Source organism: Peromyscus leucopus, chromosome 7 (assembly GCF_004664715.2).
Source record: "Peromyscus leucopus breed LL Stock chromosome 7, UCI_PerLeu_2.1, whole genome shotgun sequence".
Lineage (NCBI taxonomy): Eukaryota > Metazoa > Chordata > Mammalia > Rodentia > Cricetidae > Peromyscus > Peromyscus leucopus.
This window is the reverse complement of record NC_051069.1, coordinates 1844386-1853802: the sequence shown is the minus strand read 5'-3', so window position 1 is coordinate 1853802 and position 9417 is coordinate 1844386.

The following is a 9417-nucleotide window of genomic DNA, read 5'->3' as shown; positions in this document are numbered from 1 at the left end:
CTTACAAATCCCACTTTGGAATAAATGTTAAGTAGCTCAGTACTGTAAACTGGAGTCGTCATCTCTCTTGTGTAAGTAATAATGGTCCCTGGTGGTATAAATGTTTCTTTAAAAAGCTATCTTGGAATTTTTTTCTTCACTATCAGAATTAGAATAATATGGGTTGTTTTATATGAAAAGAGAATTTTGGGGACGCTGAAGGCTGTTTAGTACTGCTGTTAAATTCAGTTACTGTAATTGTCCTAGTGTGTTTTACTATTCTTTTTTTTTTTTAATGTATTTAACTTTATTTTATGTGCATTGATGTGAAGGTGTCAGGTTTCCTGGAACTGGTGTTATAGACAGTTGTAAGCTACCAGGTGGGTGCTGGGAATTGAACCGGGGTCCTCTGGAAGAGCAGCCAGTGCTCCTAACTCCTGAGCCATCTTTCCAGCACCAGTGTTTCACTATTCTTTTCTCCCACTGACTTGGGCATAGGAGTTAACCTTGGGTGTTTCTGAACACAGACTGTCAGATTTATAAATTAAGGTGTCATATGTTATTCATTTTTCCTAATTTAATTCTGTGGTGTTCCTTAGTTTTCATTTTCCATGGGTTCCTATATTAGCATCTTTGTTAACCCTTTCTTCCCTTCCTCACCTCATCAGAACAGGGTTAGAATTCTGTGTCCTATACTATACATACATGCTAAAATGTGTGTACTGGTTATTCATCTCTTATTCACTGAACAAATTGTTTGAAAAATTATTTATGTTAGCTCAGCAGTTCAGAGCACTGGCTGCTCTTTCAGGGGACCTGGGTTTGATGTTAATCAAGCACTCATATAGTTAATTTGCCACTCCTGCTATGGTAAGTGCTGAGGGAGAGGCCCTCGGTGATCAGAGTTGAGAGTGAGGATGAGTCTGAGGGAGGAGGCAGGACCCACTTAGAAAGATGGGCTGGCTTTTTGGAGCCTGGGGCCTATGCTGGGACACTTTGCTCAGCCTTGGTGTAGGGAGGAGGGGACTGGACCTGCCTCGGCTGAGTCTACCAGGCTGGGCTGACTCCCCAAGGGAGACCTTGCCTTGGAGGAGGTGGGAATGGGAGGTGAATTGGGGGGAGGAGGGCTGAGGGGGGGAGGACGGAGGAATCCGTGGCTGATATGTGAAATTAAGTTAATTATAAAATAAAAATACTATTTAAAACACAGAAAGAAAAGAAAGGGGAAAGAATGTGTGAAAACAGTGCTTGAACCAGCGGGCTGGAGTGAGGCTTAAATAGCATGCATAGTGATTTTAATGGTACTGGATTGGCTATATGCTGGCTGTTAATAACTAACTTTTTTTCCCCTGGGAAAAGCTAGGTTTTGCTCTTGATGTTATTAGATGTGACCTTAGCCATTTGGATTCCTCTATTTTTTAAATGGTTGTTTGTTTGTTTGTTTGTGCTCGACACTATTCATTTGTGAATAAATTAGCAGATGTCATGCTTGATGGTTCTCCTTAGGATGTTAGCCCAGTAGTCTGGGAGTTGTGAAAGGTTCTTGGGTTTTTAAACCATGAGCTTGAGATCATGAATGCCGTAGAATTGGGCTCAGAACATGGAGCCTCCTGCCAGGCTGAGTGGTATAACACACACACACACACACACACACACACACACACACACACACACACACACTTGAAAGAATGCCTTACACTCAGAGCCCTTGGTGCTGACTATTCCTATTCACTCACTAACTGCATGAGTGAAGTTTGTCCTTCCAGCCCTCCAAGCATGGCGTGTGGAGGTCAGAGGACACCTTAGGGAAGCAGGCTTGGCAGTGAGTGCCTTTGCTGGCTGAGCCATCTCACAGCTCCTGTGAAAGGATTCAGAGCAGAGGTGAAAAACGCCAAGACACAGCTGGGGGTTGGGGGGTGGAGCACAGTGGCTTCTTAACGTGGAAAGACAGTGAATCAGGTATGAAAGACGCTTCCACCATGGCGGTTAAAGGATGAAGAATGGTTTCAGTTACTGGTTGCAGTAGCAGCTACATTTAGAGATGACAGAGTCTGTAAGGAAGGAGTTGATGGTTCGTTACCCAGATGACCTTGTCAAGGCCAGGAAAGCTCTTGCTTGGTCTCTCATCTGTGAAGTAAGTATAGTAATATTAAACACCTCAGGGAAGTGTACTGAAGAAAGACAATGTACATAAGGCACCTTGCATGTGGGGATACCCAAATACCAACCTGTTTTTATGTGATAAACTGTTTGTTGAGCTAAAAACATTGAATTTCCTGGCTTTAAAAGTCTCTTCTCAATTAGCCATGTATTGTGGAATAGTAATTGAAGATGTGTTACATTTGTTTATGCTGTGGAATATTTGTTTAATGATATAAAGATGTGTTGCTTTCTAATGTTAAATTTGTTTGACTGTGAAACTGTGTTACTATGCCTGTCTAAAACACCTGATTGGTCTGATCTGAACGGCCTAAACAGCCAATAGCAAGGCAGAAGAAAGGATAGGCAGGGCTGGCAGGCAGAGAGAACAAATAGAAGGAGAAGAAGGTAAGAGAGAGAAAGCAAAAAAGAGCAAGAAAATGAGGAGAGGGGGGGTGTGAGGGGCCAGCCACCCAGCTACAAAATAAGAAGCAAAGAAAGATATATAGAAATAGAAAAAGGTATAAGCCCAGAGGCAAAAGGTAGGCGGGATAATTTAAGAAAAGCTGGCTAGAAATAAGCCAAGGTAAGGCCAGGCATTTATAAGTAATAATAAGACTCTGTGTATTTATTTGGGAACTGGATGGTGAGCCCCCAAAGAGCTAAGAGTAAAAAGAGTAAAAAATTCAACTATAGCCATATACTTAAAAGATGGTGGGTCTGTGGTTAGTCCTATTATTACCCTTGTCAAGATAGGAATAGTCATGTATGTTAGGTAAGTGTCTCAGTTTCTTTTCCTGTTGTTGTAATGAGATGACCTGACCAGAGCAACTTAAGAGAGGGGGTTTACTCTGACTTACTCTGAGGTGTTTAATACTTCGTGGAGAAAAGTCAAAATAGCAAGTGTGAAGCAACTGACCATACTGCATTCACAGCCAGGGAGCAGCTGCCCAATTCTCTTTCTCCATTTTATATAGTCTGGGATACCTGCCCAGGGAATGGTTCCTTCCACAATCAGGCTGGGTCTTCTCATATCAACTAATACAAGAAATAAAATCTCCCTCAGGGATGTCCAGAAAGTCCACCTCCCAAAAGTGATTCTAGAGCTTGTCAAGTTGACAACAGGAACCATCACACCAACTTCCTGTTACCGTAACAAAAATACCTGAGACAATCCACTTATAAGGAGGAAAGATTTATTTTAACTCACAGAGTTTTTTGTTTGCTTTTCCGGGACAAAAGTGTAATTTTGAGCTCTAAATTTTCAAGAGATGAATTGGAGAAAGCAGTGTCTTGTTGATAGCTCAGTAAGTGTTTGAAGAAAGTAGAACTAGAGAGCAGGAGATCACAGAAATCCAGAAGGGCATGTGTGTGAGAGAAGAGATGAGAGAAAGTAAGGGGTGTCTGAGATGGGGAGGAACTTTGCCTGGAGTTCTAGGAAGCATCAGTGGTGAGAGGGCCCACTCCTAGGCACCATCTGTCTCCAAAGTACAAGTATCAGTCAAAGCATACAAGTTCCCTCAGAGAGGAACAGGTTCTGTTGATGGAGAAAGAACTATCTTGGTCTGCTAACTAAAATTAAACTAGAACCACAACATGGAAAACAGGCAAGCAGAGAGAGAAAAAGACAATGTGAAAATGGACCTAGGCAGACCTGCGGCTTGGCTCTCCTCTACCTTTCCCTTATTGGGCCATTTTGTTGTTGTTGTTTGGTGGTTTTTTGTTTTGTTTTGTTTTGAGACAAGGTCTCACTATGTAACCTTGACTGGCCTGGGACCCACTGTGTAGGCCAGGCTGACCTTGAACTCATAGAGATCTGCCTGCCTCTGCTGCCCAAGTGATAAGATTACCACCATGCCTGGCTGTTATTTGTTTTCCGAGTAAGCACAGTGCTGACCTCAAACTTACTATGAAGTTAACACATTGTCTTAGAGCTTCTAATCCTCATGCCTTTACCTCTCAAGTGCTGGGATTACAAGTTTACACCACCACAGTAGGTATATGTAGTTCTGGGGATGGAAGCAGGGCTTGTACTTGCCAGGCAAGCCCTCTATCAACCAAGCTCCTCCCCCAGCCTTTGGTGCACTAAGTCTTATAGAGACATCTAAGAATGTGTTCCCATTTCCTTTTTCTTGGTGGTGATTAAATAAACTCAACATTTACAGAAGAGCTGGGAAGAGAATATGAGATCTTAGAAGAACAGTAAAGCAAAAACTGAGCCCAAATCAAGATGTATTCTAATGCCTGCTATTCAAAGACGAGAGAAACTTGTCCTTCTGTCTGTGAAAGGCCTTTGGCCCGCCACTCTGCAAATGTCTCTTCCCTTCTTGAGTGGATCACATCACCATCTGCCTCGACAACTCTTCTACAGTCTGGTACTAAAATTAGTAAGCAAATCTCAGCAGATCTGGGCATGGGGGTGGGTGGGAAGAAAAGAAATATTCCAGTGTTCACCCATGGAGAGTGGCTCTGCAGCTGGGGAGGAAGTGAAAGCAGTCTTGAGGTCTGGTGTGAGGAATGAAGCTGTGGAGGAACAGAATATTTGGGTGGGAGGAAATAATGTGTCTAGTTTTCATAGCTTGGTAAAGAAATATTTGGCTGTGAGCAACAGAGAAGGGAAAGTAGCCAAAAATCTGTAAAAGAACTCAAATTAAGGAGATGGAAAGGGAAATTTTATCAATGTGTAAAAATAAAGATAAATGAAAAGAAGAAACAATTAGTAAAGCACGCCAATAAGATCATAAGGTCCAGTTATTACACTAAGTATGAGTGGGCTAGATTCCCCCATTAAAGTCAGAGGCAATTAGTTGAGTTAAAATTTGAAATTGGTTATCTATAATCTATCTAGAACAATATATATATATATTTTTTTTTCGGGACAGGGTTTCTCTGGCGCCTGTCCTGGAACTCACTCTGTAGACCAGGCTGCCCTTGAACTCACAGAGATCCGCCTGCCTCTGCCTCTCAAGTGCTGGGATTAAAGGCGTGCACCACCACCGCCCAGCACACAAAAATATTTTTTTAAAGTTTAAATATTTTAAATTGGTGTGTGTGTGTGTTGTTTATGTGTATGCACATTCGTGTCATGTCAAAAGTGAGGTTAGGTGGCAACTTGCATTCTCCTCCCACCATGTGACTCCCCGGGATCAAACTCTGATCAGCAGCTTGGCAGCTTATCTGCTGAGCCATCTTGCCCACCCTAAAACAAAGTTGCAAAGAAACTTGAAAGAAAAGTTGACAGTGAAGAGATGAAGACCGTAAGACATAATGAAAGTGGGGATAATGCCATTGTAGAGTATTTGCTTAGTAAGTGTGAGGGCCCTAGGAATTTAGGATTAAAAACACTATAAAATGCATAATAAGAAATATTTTATAAATCAGAACCAATATTAGTAAGCTTATGAGAATCAGTGTAACTGCAAATACAAATTTAATAAAAATGGAGATTTTAAAATCTTTATCAGGGTTGGTTTTAATATCAACAAACTCACTTTATTTTTAAAAAGCTTTTTTAAAGCTGGCTTGGAACTCATGATCCTTCTGCCTTAGCTCCCAAATGCTAGAATTACAGATGTACACCACAATATCCATCTAGTAAACTCAGTTTATTTCGTGTATATATATAGTTGCAAAAAAAAAAAAAAAAAAAAAAAAAAAAAAAAAAAAAACAAAAAAAAACAGTTTTCTTCATATACCCAGAAGAACCTTGTAAGGACTTGCAATCTACTTGATTATAAAGAAAGTCTTAAGAAATTTAGAAATGGCATGCCTTTATGGCACCATTCAATAAAATTAGAAATGATTCTAAAATGACCAAAATAGCTTAACGGTGAATTGAAGAATGTATTCCAGATAACCTTTAGTGTAAAGAAAATAAGGCAAACCTTGTAGATTATCTAGACGGCAGTGAAAGAAAAAGTTTCCACAAAAATCCATGTAGGAGAACATGGACAGGCTTAGAAACCACTGTCATCAAAGAAGAATACTAAGGGCTGCGGAGATGGCTCTGTAAGAGCCCTTGTGTCACCAGTATAAAGACCTGAGTTCAAATCCCCAGTACCGATGTTAAAATCCAGGCAGGACCTTGTGTGCCTGTAACCCTGGCATTGTGGGGTAGACAGAGGTGGATCCCAGAATCTTACTGGTGAGCCAGCCTAGCAGAAAAGTGTCAGGTTCAAGGACAGACCCTGTCTCAAGGCAATAAGGCAGAGAGCAATGGAGAAGGACATCAGCCGTCTTGCTCTGGCTTTGGCATGAGCACACATGGGTGCACACACTCACATACTCATGTTGTGGCACCATACACCCACACACACCACCACACATTCACTGTGCTGGGGTTGAACCAGCCTTTGCTTATGCTACACAAGTGCTTTGAGCCACTCCAGTCTATATTTGCATATTTATTTTAAGAGTATCGCTAGGAATTCAGAGGAATGCCACCATCCACCATAGTTTTTTCTTGACTACTAACTGAGCTATTTAGCTTTAAATTCTACACAATTTGCAGATAGACTGTAAACAATGTTGAACAGAGCACGGCTTCTACTGTCCACAGTCAGTGCTTGTAGCCATTCCAACTACCTCAGAATTGTTGGAACTGCAGAGTTCTCAGTTCCTTCTGCTTTTGTGGTAAGCCCTTATTTTATTCATTGTTATGGCCACAGTCTATGGCTCTCTCTTGCCTTAAGGGGCTTCAGAACATTTTAAAAAATGAGTGTGATATGTAATCTAAAAGCTGAGGTTCTAAGAATGTTACATGCAAAAGCACAAAATACATGGTTTTACAGCTAACTTTTTCTTTAATTAAAAATGATTAAGAGGGGCTGGAGAGATGACTCAGCAGTTAAGAGCACTGGCTCCTCTTCCAGAGGTCCCAGTTTCAATTTCCAGCGACCACATGGTGGTTTACAACTATCTGTAATGGGATCTGATAACCCCCTTCTGGTGTGCATGAAGAAAGGTCAGTGGTTAAAGCTAGCTACTACCATGCCTGCTGACCTGAGTGTGATCCCCAGGACCCACTAGGTAGAGGAGAGAACCAATTCTCAAAACCCTCTGACCTCTACATGTGCCCATATCCTTTCACAAATAAACAAATAAATACAACTTTTAAAGTTATGTTGGATGTGGTGGATCATGACTGAAATTCTGAAACTCAAGAGGCTGAGGCAAGACAGTTACCTTGAATTCATGGCTAGCTGGTGCTACCCAGTGAGACCCTGTATCAGAAAAACAAAAACTCATTCTAAAAGAAGGTCATGAAACGGAAAGGGAAACTAATAGGGCCAGGGAAGGAAGAAGAGAAGAGAGAAGAAGAATAGAAAGGATGAACAGGATGAGAATATAGTATATACAAGTAATGAGAATGTTGTAGGGAAATCCCTTGGTGCAATTCATACATGCTAATCAAAAACTTAAATATCAGCATATTTCCTAGACAAAAGCCTCAGGTTACTGCTACAGAATCAAAGTGTAAAAATGATACCTCCCCTAAAAAATGTGGGCCAATGTCATTCATGAAAATAAGGGAGTTGGCAGGATGGCTCAGTGGGCAAAGGTACTTGCCACCAAGCCTGGTGACCTGAGTCCCATCCCTAGAACCCATATGGTGAGAGGAAGAACTATTCCTGAAAGCTGTTCTCTGATCTGACTCACGAGTTGTGGCATAGACACACACACCCATGTACACAATATAAGTAAGCAATTCACAATCAAGAAAATAAGTACAAATGTTAAGATCTTACCAAATAATGCCCAGTAATGTAGTTAGTAAACAGTGCATTGCAGCTGTGTGTGTGTGGGGGGGACTTTATTCCAGGAATGCAGGTGTGAGCAGGCACTAGAAAATGCATATGCTATTTTTTAAAATATTTATTATTATTTGTGTGGGTGTTTTGGCTGCATGTGTGTCTGTGTACCACATGCATGCCCTGGGTCTACAGAGGCCAAAGCAAGGCATCATATTCCCCGGGACTGGAGTTACAGATGATTGTGAACCACCATGTGGATACCGGAAAGAGAGCCTGGGTCCTCTGGAGGAGAAGCCAGTGCTCTTAACCACTAGGCCATCTCTCTAGCCCTATTTTGTTTTTAATCATTTTAAAGTGTGTGTGTGTGTGTGTGTGTGTGTGTGCGCGCGCGCGCGCGCGCGCGCGCGCGCCAGTGCCCATGGAGTCAGTAAGAGGGTATAGTATCCTCTGAAACAGAAGTTACAGGTGACGTGGGTGCTAGGAACCGAACTCAGATCCTCCACAGAAGCAGTGTGTGCTCTTAACTCCTGAGCCACCCCTCCAGCCCTTCTATAATTAGCAAAGAAAGAAAACATATACTATCGAGGCATTTCCTAACTTTTAGCAGCAACTACTAGTAAAAATAGAAAATTCCTGAAATACAGTAAGGTTCATTTGCCAAACCCCCACAAAGCTCTAAACAAAAAAGTGTACTAAGAGGCAGATCATTAGCATTGTAATGAATCAAGACAGAAGCAGTAGTGCCTACCATGGGCATTGCTAGTTAATGTCATCTGGGAGGTCCCGACAAATCCAAGAAGGTGAGGAAATAGAATCAACAGAATACATAGTTTTGGTAAAGAGATGGTTATCTACCATGAGATCCTAGTAAGAGAAAAGGCCATTGGAATTGACACCTGTGTCACATGATTTGATAAGATGGACAGATACAGAATTAACAAACTCAAAAGGCATTCCATACATGAACAATAAGCCCTATGAAATAGAAAGAATGACTTCACTCATAATAATTAATACTTAAAAAATGAAAGATATAGAAAAAAATATAATGTCTTGTTGAACATCAAGCAATGTCTGAACAGATGCATAGCACACAGTGTTCCTGAACAAGAAATCAGGTAAGAAAAGGCTAGTAGTTCTGTATTTATGTCTATGCTTATATGGTGCCCAGGTAGAAAATTCACAGGGATTATAGACAAATTAGGTAGTTACCTAACATTCCACATGAAAGGCTGTGAGTATACCACAGTGTCTATATGCAAGTGAGGGTTTTGAATCCAACCTGCCCTGTGCCTAGTACCTGTAATCTCAGCACTGAGGAGGCAGGAGGATTGCTGTGAGTTTGAGGCCTACCTGACCTACACAGTGAGCTCCAGATCATCCTGGGCTTCAGTGTAAGGTTCTGTGTCAAAAAAGCAAACCTAATCAAAACAAAAAGATGCAAAAATCACTTGTGTAGGACTAGAACAGTAACATCAATGCTGAAAGCTAAATAATCCCAGTGTATACTTTTGGTTTATGATAAAAGTGAGATCATAGCTCTGCA